Source organism: Hippichthys cyanospilos, chromosome 10 (genome assembly GCF_059441005.1).
Source record: "Hippichthys cyanospilos isolate Australia breed blue-spotted pipefish chromosome 10, RoL_Hcya_1.0, whole genome shotgun sequence".
Classification (NCBI taxonomy): Eukaryota; Metazoa; Chordata; class Actinopteri; order Syngnathiformes; family Syngnathidae; genus Hippichthys; species Hippichthys cyanospilos.
In genome coordinates this window covers 2,728,638-2,752,220 of record NC_142378.1, presented here as the reverse complement: position 1 = coordinate 2,752,220, position 23,583 = coordinate 2,728,638, and the positions used below count along the sequence as shown (strand labels likewise).

The window sequence follows — 23,583 nt, the reverse complement described above, 5'->3', positions numbered from 1 at the left end:
TTGAGGGGATTTTACGGTAGTCTTATTTTAACCTCTGCAACTATTGGGGTTCTTATGCTAGTCTTGGGTTAACCTGTGGAACTTTGTTTTGAACTGGGAAACGTTTGGGGAGATTACTGGAGTCTTTTTAACCGACGCAATTTGGCGGGATTACGGTTGAAAGTTTTAGGGGAATTATGGTAGTTTGAGTTCAATTTATAGAAATACAGTACATATATTTTTCGCAGTCTTATCAATTTCACTTTTTTGTGAAATTTGGTGGCAATTTATCGAAATCAAATTGGGGATTTTGGAGTTTGTGGTGGATTGCGGTGGTTTTATTTTGCAATTTATTTATTTATTTTTAACAGTAGGTTTGATTTCACCTATGAATTTATTTTCACCTATTTTGAGGAATTACGGAAGGTTTTTTTGTGCAGTTTTTGTTTCTAACTTTGGGAGGAATTTTGTTAATTTTATTTTAACACCCGCAAAAATGTATATGTTTTGCAGTCATCCTGTTTTACTTGCCATATTTTTTGTACAGTAGATATATTTTTACCCATGTAACATTTGGAAATTGAGGGTAATTTTTCCTTTCAAATCGACAAACGTTGGGGGATTTGTTTTAGTCTAATTTGACATTTCGCAATTTGGGGGGGGGGGATTACGATTGGTTTATTTTACCCTATGCATCTTTGGGAGTAAGTATGGTGGGGTTTTTTTGTTTGTTTGTTTTTTTTTAATTCATGCAAACAATGTTTTTAGAAGTCATCTCTTTTTGACGTGTCGTTTTTGCTATATATAATATATATATATATATATATATATATATATTAGGGTACTTAGGGTACTTTTAATTTAACCTATGTAAACAATTGCTTTGTTTTAACCTGCACATTTTTGTTTATTTATCTATTAATATGTGTATTTATTCATTTTTTTATTAATTTATCTGTTCATTTGTTTGTTCAATTTCATGCGATGATACCTGCACATCTCGGGGAAACTACTAGTTGTTTTTAATGCTGCGACTTTTGGAGAATTTATAGCGGTGGTCTTATTTGAACTGGTGCAAGCTTTGGGGTAACAACTGTAGTTTTAATTGAACGTACGCCGAATTATACTTTTTTTTTTCTTGTTTTCAGCTTACAACTACAAGGTTCGATGATAGTCCGGTTTTATCTTTGCAAATTGAACGGAAATGACGCTAATCCCTCTTGAATCTATGTTGTTACGAAAATTGGGACCCACTGTCATACGAAGTTCACAAACCTCCTTTACCGTCTTCATTCACTGAATACTCCGGTCCCGCTGAGCCCCCCCCCCCATCCCTTTTGAACCTTCAGATGAGCCCGCGGCGGACCTGAGCGGGGATGGCAGGACCGGCGAGCTCCCGCCGTTCCGATGACTAAAGCGCAGCGGGGCCCCGTTAGAAAAACCCAAACGCTACCGAGTGACACCTATGGAAACATATTCAATCCGCTGCGGTAGGAGGTCAATATACAGCTATTGACACAGACAGGGCCACCATCAAAGAGCTTTACGGGCAAATATATTCTCACGGCGTAAGCATTTTAGATATGCGGGCGTTAAAGCCCTCCTGTGTTTTGCCGTCTCTTATTTAATGGTTGTAATAAGATTGTCTTTGTTATGACTCGGCCGCTGGCTGCGCGAGGCGGCGCGGGGTTTTACGCTCGACGCGGGACACGGGTTTTGTCCTCGCGGCGAAAATACTTCAAGATAGCGCCGCGTCCGACCAACCGCGGATAGGGGAGAACGCACTTGGGGTCGTCACAATGCAGAACTCTTGAGGGGATCAAATCCTGTCAGAGGGGAGGGACCGTGGCAAGTGCAAAAGGGCATGCGACTAGTATGGAAAACCTTAGGGGGATGGGCATAGAGCCCTGCGGTGCGTTGCGAAACATAAACCCTCCCCCTTCTCCAAAATAAGATGCTTTTTTTGGGGTACCTTGACTGATGAGATTGATTCACTCTTCATCACAAAATAGGCTTAAAGCTATTTAACCCATTCAATCCCAAAGACATATTTTTACGTTATTCTTTTTTAAGAGTCCGGATATTTAATCTCAAGTATGTATGCAGTATATACTGTGTGTATATTTTTTTTCAATTTTTCTCAAGTGTTTGGATCCAGGAGAGTCTAAAAAAATGGCCGATTAAGTCATTAAAGAAAGAAGTACTCAAGTTATTTTTAGATACTAAAAGTAAAGTAATACTATTCTAACACTATACTACTAGTACTTATTTATTCTTTTTATAATAATTTCCAAGTGTTTGACTAAGAGAGTGCCTGAAAATAGGTGGTGAAAAATGAGTTAAAAACGAAAGTAATCAAGTACTTAATATGTTAAAGTAGTGAGTATTGAATACTTTAATTTCTAAAGTAATCTCTTACTTTATACATTAGAGGAGTCATTATTGATTACGTACTTTAGTACTTACGGTAATTAAAAAATTGAGTACATATTACCCAAAATAATCAAGTACTTGATCAGTATTTGATTATGTAATTGATGAAGTACTTTTAGTACATAAAGTAATCATTAACTTTGGTACTTAAGAACCAAAAGCAAATACTTTAGTACTTAATTCATTTCTAGCCCGTGAATGCATTGCAGAGGGTACATGGAAATGTTTTATTAATTATTTGATGAATCAAAATGAGAAGAGAACATCTAAACTTAATTGGCAGGGTATACAAATTTTGAATTGTTGAACTCACCCAATTAGCATTAGCTAAAGTAATAACACAACTACGGGTCAACAGATTGACTGGCGATTAAATTTATCATAAATATTTCCTCATGAGCAAACGTGCTGCAGTTTTTAACTTTGGTTACTCTAGGTTTACTGTATCACATTGGTCAGATATGAACGAAAACAGCTAGCTAGCTAGCTAGTTAAAAAACCTCGGCTAAAAAGCATTTGATTTTAGTCAAGCATTTTGAAATGGATTCATTGCGAAAACCAGGTTCCATGAAGTAAACTTAGGCCGAATCACAGATATGAATGAAAACAGTTAGCTAGCTAGCTAGTTAAAAAAACCTCGGGTAAAAAGCATTCGATTTTACTTTCCATAAAGTAAACTGAGGCCGGATCATTTCTTTCGGTTCAGTATTTCAACTTTTTTTTTTAATCCACTTTTCTTTGGTGGTGTCCCGGGAGATTTTCTAAAGTAAAATATGCGCCTTGGCTCAGTGGAAGCTGAGAAAGTGCTCTGGAGTAGCGCTATGCTAACACGCCAAACGGAATCAAAGTCGTTGAATTTGATCTGAAAGAATTCTGGCGCGCGCGCGTGGTGACAACAAGCCTAATCAGATGATAACAAGCGGAAAATGAAGAAATCATTCTCACTCACTTGACTTTTTTTTCGCGTGCGTTGTTTGGCTTTAGCCTAGCGCGTGAACGTCGGGGCTAAATTAAGTGTCATGCCTTTCACATAACCTGCCATTCATTTGCGAGGCACCATAAACAAAATATTCATCGCTAACCCTGACCTCTTTTCCAACATAGCCTTCCAAAACCAGAAAAGGGTTTGCTCCTCATTTATATATATATTTATTTAATTTTCCTGAGGGTCAGAGAGCTTTGAAATGCTAATGTTTGTTTCCTCGCGTGTAGAAAAAGCCTCCTTAAAAGCAATTTGATGTGAAATATGGATTCCGGCCATTTGACATCATCCCTAAAATAAACACGCGGGTTCTCAGCGTGCGCTGTTAAATAAGTGTACCTTGGCAGCCGGCGCGTACGTACGCTAATGCCGGACTCCTTCACGGCTCGCGGCTCTCCGGGCTCCGAGACGTTTTCGCAGCGGCCGACACCGGCGATAATTTCACGTCGAATGACAGGTCTGGCGCTGCAAAGATGGCTAATGTGGTCAACTGCATTTGTAGGTACAGCGAAAGCTATCAAGGACTTTAGCCAGGCATGTTGATTTTAGCTGGATTGTGGTTGCAAGAACATGAAATCCTTCATAAACTCTCAATGCTCTGAACGGATTTGCGTCCTTGCAAAAATCAGACAATTTACTTTTGATTGCTGGAACAAAGTGAAAAATTCCTTCCAAACGGGGTGTCCAAAGGACGGCCTGCCGTCCTGTTTTTTTAGAGCGGTCGGTTTCATTCTCTTATTTAATGATGTACCCCCCGTGAAGTATTTTCTTTTAAAGTTACCGTATTTTCCGCACTATGAGGCGCACCTAAAAGCCTCGAATTTCCTCAAAAGTTGACAGTGCGCCTTATAAGCCGGTGTAGCTTATACAGCCAGTTTTCATTCTTAGGAGACGAAAAAATAAAATAACTTAATCGCCGTGAAAATCCTTCAATTTTTATATCTGTATTTCAGTGATTAATCTATTTTTTACCGTTAAATAGTTTGATAACACCCAGTTTAAATTAAGATATGCTATCTATGCTCCAATTTTGAAGCAATATTTACGCTGACAAGGTGCAAAAAAAGCATGAATTTTAAGTAAAAAAATTACTGTAGCTTCTATTCTATGTGCCTTATAATGCGGTGCGCCTTATGTATGAAAACAGTTTTAAAATAGGTCAATGATTGAAGGAGAGCCTTATAATCCGGTGCGCCTTATAGCGCGGAAATTATGGTAAATTTAAAAGAAAATACTTCACAATACTCTTAAATAAGAGAATGAAACCGACTGCTCTAAAAAAACAAGACGGCAGGCTGTAGTTTGGACACCGGAATCAGCGCAAGGACTTAAAACTGAATTTTGTGCTATGCATGCTGGATTTATTAAACTTTGAATATGCATTTGTCGTGGTATCTCAATGCGTACTTTATTCAGCAACTCCAGAAACTAAGTCATACAACATCATCTGTTTTATTTTGTTTGCCGGAAAATTACCTCACTAATAATCTTGCCTATTGATATATAATTTAAAAAAATCAAAGCAAGCAAAAAGTCACTATAACACAATTAACTCATAGGTGGCTTCATATTCCAGTTCATTTGCTCTTGATTTGAAAAGGCAAATGTACTGTTCCTGTCACAAGCAAACTGGCGCCAAAAATTAGTACTAGTGTACTCAATTACTTTGATTCCGTACTAAAGTAATCAATTACTTTAGTGCTTCATTTTCGCCAACAAAACAGAAAATAAATACAATAATAAAATAACTTTAATACTTTTTTCTTTCGTTACTTCATTGGCCATTTTTTTAGACTCTTCCGGTGCCAAGCACTAGAGAAAAATTGATAAAAAAAAAATACCTTGCCCTCCCCCCACAACATGAGCCTATCAGGTTCTGGCAAACAAAACGACGGCCAATCAGCGCCCACTTCAGGCCGCGATCGACTTTCCAAGCCCAAACGACTCCAGACGTCCCTTTTTCAGAACAATGACTGCTGGGTTGGAATATTTACGGTTCCCGGTTATTTACGGTTCCCAGTGCATCGGTTCATTGCCGACCCGCCGCAAATAACAATAAAAACACAAATACTGGCAGCAATACAACACTCCCGCCGTCAGATAAGGGAAGCGGCACGTATGCGCAAGAACATCACTCACGGCCGACATTATTCATCCTTTTTGAAAGTCGCTGCTGAGAGCTTTGGAGCCGTGCTGAAAACGCGGACTTGGCTCCACATCTGTCTGATGCTAAACACTTGGGCCTTTTAGACATTTCTCAAAGATGACAAGCGCTGATGTTTTATTCAGCGTGTCAGGTGCGCCAAGTGATCTTGTCCAAACGTTTGGACTTTGAGCTTCATGCCGAGTACTCAGCCAGGATCGGGTCGTGTTTATACAAAGGTCCAGAAAATGTGGCTGGGCTGTGACAGCGCTGATGAAATTCAGGCGTCTTGGTCCTACGAGGGGGGAAAAAAAGTGCTTTGTGTTTAAAAACATGAGCGACTTTTTGCTCGCTTTATTTATTTGAGGCGGATTATTACTAGGGTTGTAACAAAAACTGGATCGGACGAGAAAATCGAAACAGATGCATCGAGTTGAACTGAATCGGTCCACTTTCTATACCGAGATACGTAAGAAATCGTCTTCTGTTGCAGCGATTTATCTTAGACGGAAACGGCATGTTTACAATACTGACAAGTTCATTCAAATGGATGTAAAACGATTAACAAATAACCGAAGCGTACGATATCGGATTGAATCGTATTCCCGCAAATCGTTATCAAATCGTATCGAATCGTTGAACGGAAACATTTCTCTAAGATGCTGGTCTGCTATTGGTCGGCGTCCCTAAGATGTTGGTCTGTTATTGCTTAGCGTCACTGCGTCCCTAAGATCCTGGTCTGCTATTAGTCGGCGTCAGTAAGATGGTGCTCCGCTATTGGTCAGCGTCATGGCGTCCCTGAGATGCTGGTCGGTATCACAGCGTCCCTAAGATGCTGGTCTGCTGTTGGTCGGCGTCACTAAGATGCTGTTCTGCTATTGGTCGGTGTCACAATGTCACTAAGATGCGGATATGCTAAAGACTTGATCTCGAGTGTTTACGATAACATATTGATCGTGCATTTTAGTGCTTAATTCAAACTTGAATTGGTTAGCCATAGATCCCAAGATTGCTAGTAAGAAGATGATAGTATGGAAACAAAGTTGGACACGATCAAGAAATACAAAAAAGACACGCGCATCGTTAACCTCGCTAGGGGATATGGCTAGCTTAAATCACGTCACCTTAAAAGTAAATAAAATGTCATTTTTCATATTTGTATATTTTTTATTTATGATGTTAATTATATATACTTAATTATTATTATATATGACTAGTACTTACTGAACTATTTCGTTACTATTTTTTCATATGTATAAACATTTTGATGTTTTTATCTGGGGTTTTGCACGCATTAGCTAATTACTTTTTATTGCCCGTCATATGACGATTTCGCCTTATGAACCCCGGAACAGATTAACGTCGTATGGCGGGGGTCCACTGTATGTCCTCCGTAAAAAACAGACAAAATAAATCGCATCAGAAGCAAGATAACCTTCTATGTGTCTTAGTTTCAAGCCCGACAGTGGGACGAAAATCTTAATGTGTGCGATTATCCGAGCAATACCACTCAATAAAATCAAAACTGTTAAAGCCTGATTGTCTCTTGTATATCTTTTGCTATATGTGGCAAAGATGTATGCACCTGGCCTTCACATATGACAAACGAGGATACGGCCGAAACACAAAACGTATGCGTGTCCCCGAACGGAACGTCAAAATTCACCGTTTGTGTAACGTTGTACAACAAGCAGCAGGTATTTGTTAGTTAATCGTCCTTTTAATGAAGCCGGGGGTTACGGAATGGGGGCGGGGGGGGGGGGTTGCTGTTTTGACTAAGCCGTCTCAGCGAGGGCCCGGTCATGGAGCCTCGCAGCATTTGCAAAAGATTAGCCCGCTAGTCCCCATGTAGCCAGCGCGGGTCAGGTAGAGTGCAGTGCCGGGTTTGGCCCTATCGCTCGCATCTGCCGCTCACCTCGCAACACGACGCCCGCTTGTCCGGGTACATGACACACTGCCGGATAATCAGATTTAAAAAAAAAAAAAAAAGCGGTTTCGGATCCCGCGCCATCCCGCTTGACAGAAACGACGACTCGGCTCTCGTCGAACGTAATAAGTCAACTTTGTTGTGCACAGGGAACGTTCTGTTTTATGTGGTCTCCAGTGCCTGTATCTACGCTAAATAAAGGAACAACAATAGTCCACATGGTCCTAGCTTACAAATCTAATGAAAACCAACTGTGAGGGAACAATAAAATCATTTGTCATGGGAGAAGGCTGCAGATACGTTCTGTAAAGCTTTTTTTTTTTGGTTTGTTTTGATCCAATTGGCCGAGGCAACCGGCGGACCGGGCCAAGCGCTCAGCACCTGGCTGTCACGGATTCCGCACGTCCCAATTTATCCGGACCTTCAAAGCAATTAAATCGGAGGCCAAAGCGTCCGAGGGAGGCCGATTGTTTTTTTTTTTCTTAATCCGAGTTAATCAAGGACGACGGGAGAAAAGTGAAATAAAGTGATATGACAGAAGAAAGGCATCTGGAGCGGTTGTAAATCAGCAACAGATTCTGCAACACACTTCCTGCCATGTGAGAAGTGATTGTTTGTGAAAACAATGCTGTTTTCATGTGGAGATCCAAAAACTTTGTCGGATTGATTCAAAATGAAAGAAGTTGTCGGAGATGGCTTTGGATGTTGCCGCGCATTAATAATCAAAACACGTTGGAGAACATCAAAATATTGTACAAATGCTGTAACGATAAATCAATGTGTTTTGGAGAAGAAAAAAAAATCACAGATGTTTCATGAAGCTTCATTTTTCATCGCTAATCACAGGTGCTTCATAAAGCTTCATTTCCCCATCACTAGTTTTAACTTTTTCACTGCCAGCCTGACTAAAAATTAAAAGATTTTTTATTTATGTAGAAGCTGTCAATTGCACTGAGTGACTTTTAACTTTTGATGGACATATGAAGCTTCATGAAGCACTTGTGATTTTTGTGGACGCTAATTTGCACTCCGAATTCAAAGATAGGACATTTAATAGATTTCTACTACATTAGACACCATCTAGAAGAGTTGAAAAATATCACAAGTGCTTCATGAAGCTTCATTTTCCCATCACTATTTAAAATTATTCACTGCCAGCCCAATAAAAATGTTTTTTTTTCATATTGTAGTTGTCAAAGTAATTGATTGAGTTTTAACTAGTGAAAGACAAATGAAGCTTCATGAAGAACTTGATGTTTTTATCTTCTCTAAATGCTACTCTTGGTTTCAAGAGACAGCGGAAGTACATTTCCATTGTACAAGGCACAATCTAAAGAAGTAAAAAATATAGGTGCTTCATGAAGCTTCATTTTCCCATCACTAATTTTAACATAATCACTGCCAACCCAATTTAAATGGATTTTTTTTTTATATAGAAGCTGTGAATGTCATTGATTGAGTTTTAACCAGAAGATGGACAAACGAAGCTTCATGAAGCACTTGTGATTTTTTTTAACTCCTCTAGACGGCAGTAGAAATCTTGTACTTTTCCACTGTACAAGTCACCGTCTAAAAGAGTAAAAAATATTACAAGTGCTTCATGAAGCTTCATTTTCCCATCGCTAGTTTTAGCTAGTCCCTCCCCTCTGAATTTCTGAAGACCAGCTGCAATCGGGCTAGCCGAAGCTAGCACGGCTAACCGCTACGTTTCTCCGAGCAGATACTTTTCGTTTTCAAATTGCTTTGTCTTAAATCGCTCTTGTACATTTAATAAATAAACAGCAGATTGTATGTGCAACTCCAAAAAGACAAAAGGACTGTGTGTCCTCCTTGGGAAAAGACAAAAAAAAAAAAATCATGTGACTGACAAGTGTTGCAACAAAAAGTCGTCGCCGCGCCAAGAAGCAAAAACTGCAACGTATTACCCCTGTAATTCGACTTCTCTGTTGAACTTTGGCCTCATTTGTCTTTTTATTTGCGTAAATGCTCACAGTTCATTTGGTGTCTTTTAAATGACAGGCACGTTTTACGCACACACACACTTTCTAAATCAGCTCCCATTTGGGATCTTTAGTGTCCAACATCATGTTTGCGTTAGGCTCCGCATTTGGAAGCCCGCTTGGGTCTTGAGGGGAATGGAAAGCATGCATACTAAATAAAACTCTTGCTCCATCGTATGTGGATCCGTTTAACCCTTACGTACTGTTCACAGTATGTTCATCTTGATGATAATTTACCATTATTTTTAACTTTCTACCGCAACAGAATTTTCATTAACTCATTCAATGCCAAAGACGAATTTTTACGTTCTTTTTTAAGAGTCTATACATTCATCCATCCATTTTCTTTAGCAGAAGATGGCAGTAAGAATAAAGTAGTTATTGACCTAGGTATGAAAATAATCGATTACTTTAGGTGCTAAAATTATTAACATAATCAGTTATGCTAGATAATAAGTACAAAAGTAATCCATGATCTTAGGTGTCAAAGAACTGAAGTAATGTAGTAGCACTTAATTACTCGTATGTTGTGCAGTATTTTGACCATTTTGGGGTCATTTTCCTCTACATCGTTCTCACATTATATTTGAGCCAAGCGTGTTGACGTGTTGTCACCATCTGGGTGAAATTTCAGCTCCCTAATGTCTTCTTTCAATGCTTTGCCATTAATGTGAAATGTCTTTAATTTTACATCAAAGGATTGGACAAAATCCTGCATGTGGGTTACCTACTTAAGTGCCTTGAGTAATCCATTACTTTAATGTATAAAGTAATGATTACTTTAGTACTTGATTCCATAGTGTACCTGATTACTGCAGTACTTCATTACATTGAGTAATTGATTACCTTAATCCACATTTCGTTGCCATTTTAGACACTCCATGACTAATCACAGCTCAGCGAGCCCAAATTTCTTCAAGACCGACAGGTGAGCCGTGATTGGCTGAACACAGGTGGTGTCATTTTCAGTCGACAGCAAATGGAAAAATCTGTTTTTATATGGATTCGTTGTGCATAAAAAATACTTTTTGTCAAATTATCAACAAAATAAGAACTTTTGAATTACCACTTGAAATGGCGCGCTAGATGTTAATAGTATATTAGCTCCCTCTAGTGGTTCATAAAACAAACACTGGCTAGGTGGAGTTCAGTTGTGTTTAACTTGAATTCCAGTTCATTTGCCTTTAATTCTGAACTTTTTTGTTTTTTTAAAAGTCAGCACATTTCAGGATACAAGAATAACATCTCAGCTATTTTTAGAACAGGTAAAACAAATTTGCCCTGAGCAGCATGTGGGGGCTAACACACTTTTTTTTTCATTTCACTCAGCACAACCTAAATGGCTTTAAAAAAAGAAACGGGGGTGCCACTTTTAATCCTAGCAGCTGTAAATCAAGGAATAGCGCAAGGGGAGGGAAAAAAATCCGCAGAGAGGGAACGATTTCCTCATTTACGAGGACAGGAAAACGCTGCCAAAGGACAGTGTTCCTTTTCGATGCAATTTGATGTGGCTCGTATAAAGTCGCATACGCGACGAGAGGATAGCAGATGTCTCTTGCGTTGCCAGTGGAAACGCTGGAGCAACAAACTCACCCGCGGCTTGTGTTTCCCCAAGTCCAGCAGGTGAAACAAAGCGTCATTTTTGATTCCTTCGCCGTTCCAATTGGCGTGCGCCCGGCCAACGAGCTGACATATTGCTTTGGGAATAGCCAATACTCTAAATGGAGATTTCTTCTCAAGAAGTTTTTTAAACTAAAAATAAAACAAAGAGTCACTTTTCGTAAATCACCGTATGACTTGGCCCGAGTCCGCTAACGTTAGCGTACGATGCAAAACGCCATAAAGTGGCTAATGAATAGCATTGGTATTGTAATGCAGAGTTTGGAAAATAAATGGTGGTGCAACACATGTAGACTGCAATGTAATTACTCACAAACATAAACGTCTAATCGCTATGTATTTAATGTCTGAAAATCTGTATTATACTGCCCCCATGTGGCCAAAGTGCACAAAACAGAAGGAGCAGCACAATGTCCTTTGAGATTAAGCAAGAACATGTGGCAATACGTATTTTCTTTCATGAGGTAATACGTTTAAAAAAAAAATTACAAAAATATTTGTTTTTGGGGGGCTGTAATAGATTAAAATGGACGCCCACATACTTGCATTTGGGCACCCATGGATTCACCGATTACAGATTTTTTTTTTCAATATAATTTATTCTTAATAATAACAATATTTCAATGGTGATTATAATATTAATAATAATAATAATAATGGGCTTATTTTGTTTTATGAAATAGTTGTTTTATATGAATAAAATTATAAAATAAAATTACAATTACAAATACATTCATCAAAAAATGTGTTAAATTTGTTACAAATACATACAAATGTTTTTGTATGTATGGGGTACTACTTGAAAAGGGTTTTTTTTTGCAAAAATATTTATTTTATTTGTTTTTTGTTTGCCATTTTTTTGTTTGTTTTTTTTTACAGAAAATGTGTGTTGGTATATATACTAATAATAATAATAACAATATTTTTTAATAATAATAATAACAATAATAAACACAATAACATTTTAATAATACAATTAAAAACACTTGACTTATTTTGTTTTTTTAATCAATAAAATTAGATTCATGAAAAAATATATATATTTAATTTAAAGAAAAAGTCGCTTGCCTGGCTTGTCCCAATCAATGTAATTACATTTTCATACATTTCTAATGGTGTACCATTCGGTACATTCTATAAATTTAGTTTAAAAAATGCAAAACATAGGATTGTTCAAATTTTAATCCAAAAAAAGGTTAACAAAAAAATGGAATTAGTTCATCACAGCCAATGTTCAGGCTCATATCTATTTAAAAACATTCAATCGGGGAGGGATCAATTGAACATTTTTAAAATGATCAAAGTGTAATAATTGGCTGTGATGGATGACTTCAATATTTTTAAGTGAAGCTCCTCTATCCTTTTTTTTCATTGTTTAGCAGGAGCCGGGAAACCGTCCAGGTCCAAACTTTGGACCTTAATAAAGTTGCGAGGATCCCTAGCAGCTCTACGATCCGCATAGCTTGAGGTTATTTTCGCAGACGCTGATATTTGAAAGGCAAGTTCGTTTTTCAGTAAGCGAGGAGATAATGCGGCGATAAGAAGATGCAATTTCCCACCATGTGATGTTGTTTTCATTGTGTGGGAATATGAGCACTTGTGTTATTGAATTTGCTAGTTTTTCAATTTATGGCGTCAATAAAACATCGCAACTTGTCACAAAGCGCGCATATGTCACTAATCGCATCACAAAAAAAAAGAAATCATTAAGGCTTTTATGTCAGATAGCTTTGATTTTGAATATCACACAGCGGTAAATCAATTCGTTCCCGAAGTAATTTCGTAATGTGAATCTTTCATGAGTAGAACCGCTTTTTACAACGCTCCTAAACCCTTTAAATGAATATTATTAAATTCTAAAAATGCATCAAAAATGGTAATGAGTACATATTAGCAGACGTGGGTACTTTTTAGCCACATATGGACAAATGTTAATGAAACCGTCTTCTATAGTTGTAGGGCAGGCAGTTATGAATGAGAACTAAGTATGATGTAAAGAATGATAATGCCATTCAGTGGACATGATTGGTAATTGCACTCTTGTTCCCTGCATTTCCTCAGATGTGGGATACTAGACACGACTGTTTTCGTGTTACACTTATATTACTGTGTTGTGTCTCACTTGCATTGTAACAGTAGAACCACAGACATAGTATTGGAATTATATTAGTGCATATATATTTAGTTGCGTTTCTTCTAGTGATGTGTTTTTGTTTTGTTTTTTTGTGATTTTTGGTTTGCTGCAATGTTTCATTTTATAGAAAGTCTTTTTTAGTTTGTGATTAATTTTCTTTTGTTTATTCGGTTGGTGAGTTTTGATCTGCTGTTGAGTTTTGTCTTGTAATTTGGGGTTTGTTTGTGATTTGTTTTGTTTGTTTTTAGCTTGTGAGTTTTGATGGTGAGTTTCATCTTTTGGAAAGTGTTTTTTTTAGTTTTTGTTTGTTATTTTGTTTGTAGTTTGTGATGAATTATCTTTTGCTTGTATATTTAGTTGGTGAGTTTAGATTTGCTGTTGTGTTTTGTCTGGTAATCTGATTTTGTTTTTTTTTGTGATTTATTTTGCTTGTTTTTACTCCATGATTTTTTGATATTGTTGCGTCTTGCCTTTTGTTTTTGCTTTCGTTTTTGTGGTTGCATATTTTGACCCATTCGTTTTTGTGATTTGCACTTGAGGGCCCGTGTAAGCTTTCCCAAATTGCTTCCATTTTCACAATACTTTCCCAAACGACCATCCACTGCTGCATTTTACATATTTGAATCTCTCCTAGCACATTTCTCAAACAAATCCCATCTCAAAATGTTATGTTTATTCAGAACATTTTGGAAAGTATTCACCGCATTCCGATCATTCTCAACGTTGACCGTAAACCGCAGTTATCGACCAATTCAAAGTATTTAAGTCTTGAACACGATTCCTGCAAAAATCTGAAGTTCTGTCTGTCGCCTTTATGAATGTAATTAGCCTGCACTATAACACATAAGTCATTCCTCTGCAACAGTGGCTTTCTATTAACAAGCTGTAATAGACTATATAAAGTGTACTTTTGGACTATATCGTGGTTTTCGTGGGCGGAGCCAGCCAATGGCGGCGTGCGCCCCCGGGCGCTGCCCCGCGCTGGCTTCCTGGCGGAAAGAACGCGCGAACAAGAGCGAGGAGAAAACTGTGGAGATTTCTGAGCTAATGAAGACATAAAACTGCCTGGGCTCGCGTCGCCTTTGCCCGTTTTTGTTTGGGACCGCTCGCTTGAAACCGGAGTTGGATTAATGAAAAACATGAGCGGGCTAGTAAAAGAAAGCCAAGTCAGAGGGAATTACGTCAATTCGGGTGGCGAGATTTGAAATGGGGATTTGCACAGAGAGAAACTAAACTTTGGGTAGGGCGACGAGCATTTTTTTTGTAGACTAAGATGTTAATTTTGGGGAAAATTTGAATTTCTGGGACAATAAGAGCGTAATCAATCAGTGTGTTAAATGCAATGCACATCCACGACACCAGGTGGTGCAGTGGAGCATCCATTGTAAGTCTGCATGGAAGTTATAAACTTTTTAAACTGCTGTCAGCCTTTTTTTTTTTTTAAATCACTCATTCACTGCCAGGGACGTATTTTCATGTTTTTTTTTTTTTTTTAGAATCCAGGCACTCAATTCCAAATAATTATCTCATTCAATGCCAGGGACGTATTTTTACGTTTTTGTTTTTTTAAGAGTCCAGATGTTCAATCTCAGATAATTAACTCATTCACTGCCAGGGACGTGTATGGATTTTTTTTTTCTCCACATTAGACTGTGTTGAAGTGTCTGAGGAGCAAAATGACAAAGTCACTAGAACAAGAAATACTCAAGTATTTACTGTCACTAGAACAAGAAATACTCAAGTATTTACTGTATATATACTTGGTTATTAGGCACCAGTGGCGGCCGCATGACAGCACCGTCTCAACTGCGCTCGGATTCTTCCTCGATGAAACACGGCAAGTTGGGAGCCAAGAAAAGCGAGTGGCACAGGCCAGATGGAAATCCAAAAACCAGCCGCGCGCGGAGCCGTCTGAAAAATGCATGAGTCATGCGGACGCTATAGACATGCGGTCAGTGGGTGATGGGGGGCTAGTACAAGTATAGATACATTGTAACTGTATTTTTGTATTGAAATATTATTTTATCTAGGGGCGTGCGGGGGAGAAATGTCGCAATTTTCTGATGAGAGTTCGTAGGAAAGCGCCCACATTTCATTGAGGGGGCATAAAGTTGAAAAATGTCCTCTCTTTTGAAGGGCGACAATTTTGCCACTTGCGGTCCACTGTTGATGATGTCACAGCTGCTCAGGTCTCTCGGAGTGACCAATCACAGCTAAGCTTGCGAACGTCACCAGCTCAAACTAAACACAGGTGAGCCGTAATTCGTCGTTGAGCAACAGCGATGTCATTTTCAGTCGACGAGTAGAAAAATGGCCGCCCAAGTGTTGGATAAACCCATATCATATGATATCATATGATATCATATGACATCATATGATACGATGTCATATGATATTATATCGTATCATATGATATGATGATATATCATATCGTATGATATATCATGTGATTTTATAAGGTATATCATATCATATGATATATAGGATATGTGATATATATGTCATATCATACATATCATACACATATCGTATGATGTATTATGTGATTTTATATGGCATATCATATCATATCATGATATATACGGTATCATACAATGTATGATATCAAATGATACATCATATATCATATCATTTGATATATGATATCATATGGTATGATATCATATGATGCATGATATCAAATGATATATCATCTGATATATCATATCACATATCATATGATATGATATCATGTGGTATTATATATGATATATCATATCATGTGATATCATGATATATACGGTATCATACGATGTATGATATCAAATGATACATCATATGATATATCATATTATATCATGATATATACGGTATCATACGATGTATGCTATCAAATGATACATCATATATCATATCATATGATATATGATATCATATGGTATGATATCATATATCAAATGATATATCATCTGATATCATGTGGTATTATATCATATGATATATCATATCTGCTCTTGAATTATCATCATATTATACCATATGAATCAAAGATTTAATTTTTTGACTTGACTTCCCCTTTAATTACAGCATGAATATACTTTTGCCACCTATGCATGCAGCACACAAAGTGTACACATGTAAAAAAAAGTCTGGATCTTGGTATGAGCATTTCACAGGCCCTGGCAGCTTGATCCCCTCATCAGTGAAAAGTGTACTTCACTAAGCTTATGTAAGCACTTTTTTTAGGCATGATGTGAACTAAAAATAAACCTTTTACGACGCACATTCGGCCCAACTGTGCAGTTTTTTCCCTGATTAGACTTGAGGTTTCCAGTACGTTTTCTGCAAGTATTCCAGAAATATTTCAACCCTTATTCCAAACTGTATCATTCCGTCACCGGCGACGTTTATTGACTGAATGAACATCAAGAAAAAATTGGTACTACACTGGTCAGATGAGAATGAAAAAAGCGTATGTCAGTTTAATACAGTGGTGCTAAAAGTGTCGATCGCAGACGCTCCGAAAAATTGAGCTAGCTAAGATGTTTATGTTGCTCTCTCGTATCATATGTCACCAATGCTAATGCTAATGTCAACGCGGCGGCCAGTGGCGCCGTTATATCTGCATTGAATCATCCCTTACCCTTTTTTCTACATCGCGAGACCTTGGTTATCTGACATCAAATCTTTTTTCTTGAGTTATTTGTCACCAGGAAGTCAGTGTGAACTCACGCCGGAAACCGCAGCTATCCCAAGATAAGCCCTTTTTGAAAATATACCCTCCAAAGTGTGTCTCATCTGAATACGTCGCGGATCGGGGTGATTCAAGCGCTTAGATCAGCGGTGTTTCCTCTCTCGCCATCTGCTCTGACTCAAGCAACGTTCTCCATTCCATTACCCGGCACTCCCTCCTCGTCTGCTTCGGCAGACGTGAGCTTTTTACGGGAATACCGTTGAGGAATCATCACCGGGCTTCGGCCTTTATGAATCAGCGGAACATGCTGCAAACATTTGCGCTCTTTAACGCGCTTCCCAGGCACCCTCATCTTTCAAGTGTAAATCATTGCTCAGCTCATTCTTCACTTGAATATTAAGATGGTGGTTAGCATATAGTATACGTTTACTAACTAAATCCTAGTACAGTGCCTTGAGATACAAGTGAACTGGCTTTCAACCGATTTTTCCGGTTCGACTCGGAAGCAAGCAGCTGTTTTCTTTTTTCATAAGAATATATTCTTTATCCTCTGTAAAGAACACCTAAAATTAGCAATGATTGGTATCATGCACATATATATATATATATATATATATATATATATATATATATATATATATATATATATATATATATATATATATATATATATATATATATATACACACACCGTTATTTTTTCGTACTATAAGGCCTCCAGATTATAAAGTGCAGACAAAAGAGCTACGTTTTTGAGAAATGTTCTTATATAAGGCGCAGTGGGTTACAAGGTGCACCGGGTTACAGTTATATCATTATAATACGTACATACAGTATTGACAATATAAATATATAATTATATTATAATAATTAGTAAAGATTGTTTACATATACGTGTACTGTATATATATATATATATATATATATATATATATATATATATATATACACCGTATTTTGGGAAACGGCACACCGGAAGGTGCAGTCTCACTGAACAGCTATAATTTTTTAGATATTTCCACATATAAGACGCGTTGTTTTATAAGGTGCCCCGGGTTATAACGCACAAGGAAAAAACAACAAACGAATAGAGCAAATGAGGCAAACATTATTCAACTTTAATTTGATTTGCATACATAAGCACCTGATAATAAGGCGGACTGTCAATTTTTTATGAAGTTAGAGCATTTTAAGTTGCTCTTTATGGTTCAAAAAATGAACAGATGGATGGATGGATGGATAGATAGATAGATAGATAGATAGATAGATAGATAGATAGATAGATAGATAGATAGATAGATAGATAGATAGATAGATAGATAGATAGATAGATAGATAGATAGATAGATAGATAGATAGATAGATAGATAGGAGTTAGCTTGCTAGCTAGCTTGATGAAAAGCTCGCAGGTTAGCTTGCTAGCTTGAAGATAGATAGATAGATAGATAGATAGATAGATAGATAGATAGATAGATAGATAGATAGATAGATAGATAGATAGATAGATAGATAGATAGATAGATAGATAGATAGATAGATAGATAGATAGATAGATAGATAGATAGATAGATAGGAGTTAGCTTGCTAGCTAGCTTGATGAAAAGCTCGCAGGTTAGCTTGCTAGCTTGAAGATAGATAGATAGATAGATAGATAGATAGATAGATAGATAGATAGATAGATAGATAGATAGATAGATAGATAGATAGATAGATAGATAGATAGATAGATAGATAGATAGATAGATAGATAGATAGATAGATAGATAGATAGATAGATAGATAGATAGATAGACTGCATACAACTATGCTAGCATTAAAAACTACGAGACATGTAAGGAGATTACATGTATAAACGTGGTGCGTAATTGTGCCTGGGAAACAGGAAGCGTAAACTGGCAGAAGATGGGAAAAGCCAACAAGGAGCCAATCCCAAAAGATCTGTTAGTCATCCCCTCATAAGTTGAGTCAATAGACAGATGGAGCGGAATGGATCCGAGAGAAAAAGGTGAGCCAATCACTGCTCTACCTCAAAACATTTTCCACCAAAACTAAAGCGAGGTATCAAATGATGCGAGAACGCATGCTTCACTCCAAACCAGATATTTGTTTTTCAGGGTGTAGGAGGGTACTTTTTTTTTTTTTTAACAAGTAACCGCTAATGCTTATAACTTATTGTTGGGCAATTCCACAGAAAATGGACAAACCTATGGGAAAATTCCAAACGCGAAAGAGGAAATAAATAACCACCGAGCATTAAAATTGATGAAGACACTTGAGGTATAAATCCGATGCGAAAGTACCTGGCATATATTCCCAATCAGTGTCAGAACGGGAGCAAGGCCCATGTACAAATTGCATAGGCCGCACGAAAAAAGGTAAATGGTTCACCGCCGCCGGTTTAGAGGTCCTCCGGTGAACATGAATAGCGGTAAAGCCAATCTTAGTACTCATCAGTCTTTTGTGTCATGCCTCATTTCGCATCGATCATATTACATATTTCCCTCGGGGGTATTTGGAGCTGGAATTGAAAGTGCAGCCCGGCGGCCATTAGTTTTCGACTCATACAGACAGGAAACTTCGCTTGTCATCTTTATCCCGATGGAAGTGAGACGGCGGGATTCAAAGGCTTTACTGTCATATGTACAGATAAATCTAAGCGATGGAATTCTTACTTTGTGTTTGCTTTATCCCGAGGCCATCGCTTATTACGTCCAGCGGTGGGAAATGATGAAGCACAAATATTTTGTCACTGTGCTCAAGTATACTTTTAGAAATATGTTTAGTTGTACAGTGACAGAATTGGGAGGATTATTTTGGAAATTTTGGGAAATTTTTGGGATATTTACGCTTATTATTTTTTCTGTTTATTTTGAACACACTTCCAGAATGCGATATGGTCCTGTTATCAAGTTAAATTGGCAGTTAAGCTAATCAAGTATGCTAAAAAAATATTAAAAAATGCCATTATACTGACACTGTATTATGTGACGACTGTTGCCAGCGATTAGCGGCGACTCTAAAAGTAGCGGTTAGCAGCACTAGCGGTGGTGAACAGCATTAGCGGGTAACTGCTCCATATAGGCTGGCGAGAGTCGTCGGATTCCTTTTCAAAAGCAGTTTAGTGGATTTAAATGGCTAAACTGACTCGGTTCCCATTCCTACTGATCACTTTTGAACAAATCAGACTTACTCAAATGCACCATTTTAACCCGAAAGTCACTTCTGTGGTTTGGATACACTTTTTTTTTAGTGGAAATAAGTTTCATCGTCTCCTGTATTCACAACAGTCCTTTAACCAGGCGAAAATATATATTTATTTTCATCCGAATATATGAAAGAATTTTCAGTATCATACTTTCCACACTATAAGATGCATTTAAAATCCTTCAATTTTCTTTGCCATATAACTTGCATTTCAGTTATAAATGTATTTCTGACATTTACAGTTTCTAAAGCACCCTGTTTGAAATTTTGAAATGCTATATAAGCTGTAATTTTGAAGCAATTTACTGTATATGGGGACAAGGAGCAAAAAAACACAAGTTTCTATAAAAGGAAGTGCAATTTTATAAATGAAACCAGCGACTGTTTTAAAATCAACGAAACAATATACTGCATTTCAAGGTTTTAGGGTGCATTTTGATTAAAAAATTAAGTTGAATCCCAAGTATATTCTTTAAAACTCTGGTTTAGTCTCGGCATTAATCTTAAGATTTTTTTTTAATGTAATCAAGAGGTATTTTTCCCATTGTTCAGACAATACTTTCCACAAATCATCGTTATTCTTCATTTCTGACTGTCTTTAATTCAAGTTTGACTGACTAATCTAATTGTTTTGTTAACATTCCCTTTAGCATAGTGGATGCATAACGCAACCCCAGCCACTACTGTAGCTTCTGTTCTATGCGCCTTATAATGCGGTGCACCTTATATGTGAAAAAAGTTTAAAAATGGGTCATTCATTGACGGTGCGCCTTATAGTCCGGTGCGCCTTATCGTGCGAAAAATATGCTAGGATATGTAAATATCAAACTGCAGCTTTTGAATTAAGAACAGAGTATGTACACAGCGAGACAAAAATTGAGCAACGGTACTGAATTTACGACATTATGTTTTGAAGACGGGAGCAGATTTAATCGGGTCATGGGTTAGGGTTACAGTTGGGGTCATCGTTTTTCAGCGCTACGTGGGAGGTGGAAGAGTATATTTCATATGTCAAGGAAATCCAAGCGAGTTCGCCCCCGTGGAGCAACACAAACAAACAAACGCAAACATGCCTTGCTCGGTATAATCCGCACGGCATACTCGGCAACGGAGCTCCGGTTCAAAAGCGGCGGCGGCAGAAGGACAATGGGACGATTCATTCCGGGCGCTGGATGCTCGGCACGGAGCGCCCGGGGCCGGCCGGAGCTCGTAATAATCGCCGAGACACGTCGGGAGGACATATGGTTTGTGTTTGGCAAGAAGAAACAACAATCAAATACGTTGATCCTCCCCTTCTTGCTGCAAGGATGACTGCTAATATAAAAGTCTGTTCTGTCTAATCATGATTTAGGACGGGGTAATTACCTCCGCTCTCTCAGGATGAAGCGGCCTGCGCTCAATGCACGCTTCCCGCAAGGCTAGCTCGACGAAACAAAATGCCCGTTTTAGCGACTGAGCTTTTTTTGCTGTGAGTTTTAAAACAAGGGGTGGAAAATAAATACGTTCGATTTATGGTCTTATCAAGCATAAAGTGTTTAGATGATTCGCAAGGAAGATTTTAAGGAAGTTTTTTTTTTTTTTTTTTTAATCCACACGTTTTATAGTTGCTAATAAATACTGTTTTTCCAAATATGCGGGAGGAAATATTCTTCACTGGACAGGAAAACCTATAAAACCAGTCATGGATTTTACTGGAAATGTGCAGTTAAAAGTCAAATTCATTCCTGCTCTGCTTTACCCCCTGAAATCTGTATTTTGGCCTGTTTTATTGCCACTTCTCCTCTCATACCCCATTCTCATTTTTTTTCCCCCAGAACCTGGTGAAGATATCAAAACAAAAACAAATACCGTGGTGTACGATTGGGAATTGTACGAATTTGGACGATTCTGTCTCAAATTCCAGTTCTTAACTTTTTTCGATTGCGATAATTTAAAACAAGAAGGGCAATAATGTGTTATTTTTGAGCAAATTATATAAATTTCCCTCTAAGGATTATAACCTTATGTCGCAATGTAATATTAGAATAAAGATTTCATGATAATATTAATTAGATATTTACCATGAACGCTTTATTTTGGAAAAAAAATATAATAATTCACATGCGCTACTGATCATCGACGGATGGGCTACACTAGCATCGTTTTTCATCAGGAAAGAAAATATGCACGACAAACACAAATCTACATTTAAAGGGAAAGCAAAAGAAGCTACCGCGCACCGCTAATTAAAAATCGAAATTCAGCACCGACGTGTTAAAATCTGAACGATTGACGGGAGAAATTGATTCCTGATTCAACACAACAATGCGCGCTTGCATGCGTGCTTGCCAAAGATTTCACAATAAAGATGTTTCAGATTCAGTGCTGCCTTGCTTTTTGCCAAAATATGTCATTACAACTGAAGCAAGGAAAACCGAATCCCTTTTCAAAACAATTCATCCAAGTGCTTCGGGGCTTCACGAGAGCTTCATTTGCATATCGCTGAAAGAGTATCGAAATAAACAAATGATTAAGTTCAATCACTCGACTGGCAAACGTTTGGCCAGCCTAACCTTGGCCAAAAGTAGCTCTCATTCACCGACGCCCACGTCAATCACACGCCCAGGCTCCGCCTTTTAAAGTGACATGCGTTCAAATGTGAAATGGGAAAAAGTGAAAAATGACAAGCAGTGGTGATTGTGTTGCGTTTAAACTAAGAGCGCAGCGACATTTCTTAGAGTAGAAAAAAAAATCTCAAAATCTAGATTTAAATATTACTCAAATACGTTACTCTTTACTAAAAGACAACCAAAACATTATCGCTTCTTGTTGTTTGATTTTTTTTCTTAGAGAAGTTTTTTTGCTGCAAAATAAAAAGCCAAGTTCAATATTACGCTCGTACAGTATTATATAACGTTCAAATTTACAGTAAATGACCTTCAACTGAGTTTGACATTTTTCATAGAAAATGAGCAATAAAATAGATAACTCCACAGCTACAGTCCTTAGCAATATTAAATTAAGCACAGCATATAGATGGAATTTTACAACAATTTAGTGTGAAGTGTTCATCGGTTAAATTCATTGAACGCTGCATAATTTACTTTGGCTTTAGGGCCAAAAATATAATAATGACAATATGTCTTTTTTTAGTGTATTTTATCAATTTGACATTTTCTGCAACTAAATCAGCAGCTCTCAAATGAGGGTATGAGATTTTGATAAGGTTTTTGCAAATATCAGAAAACTGAATGCATTTCACTGTTATGACATCAACGACATTATTATTTTCAAGTTAAGAGCAAATTAATTGAAACATTAAGCGACTTATTGTAAATGTTGTTATGACTGACACCTTTCCAAAACTTCGTCTGCCATTAAGTTTTATATACATGTGGATTGTTATTAGAGACACAACTTTTCGGTAGGTGAGCCACAAATAAAAGTCTAACGTCTAAATCGTTTTGTTTTTATCTAATCAAAACTGCTTTGTGCTAGTTAGAGGGTAT

At 37.5% G+C, this 23,583-nt stretch overlaps 1 protein-coding gene across 1 annotated transcript in view; it reads right to left on the bottom strand.

The window, feature by feature from the left end:
• Nucleotides 1–23,583, bottom strand: part of glis1b (GLIS family zinc finger 1b) — a 90,149-nt gene that overhangs the window by 65,694 nt on the left and 872 nt on the right. The gene's annotated exons all lie outside the window — the stretch shown is intronic.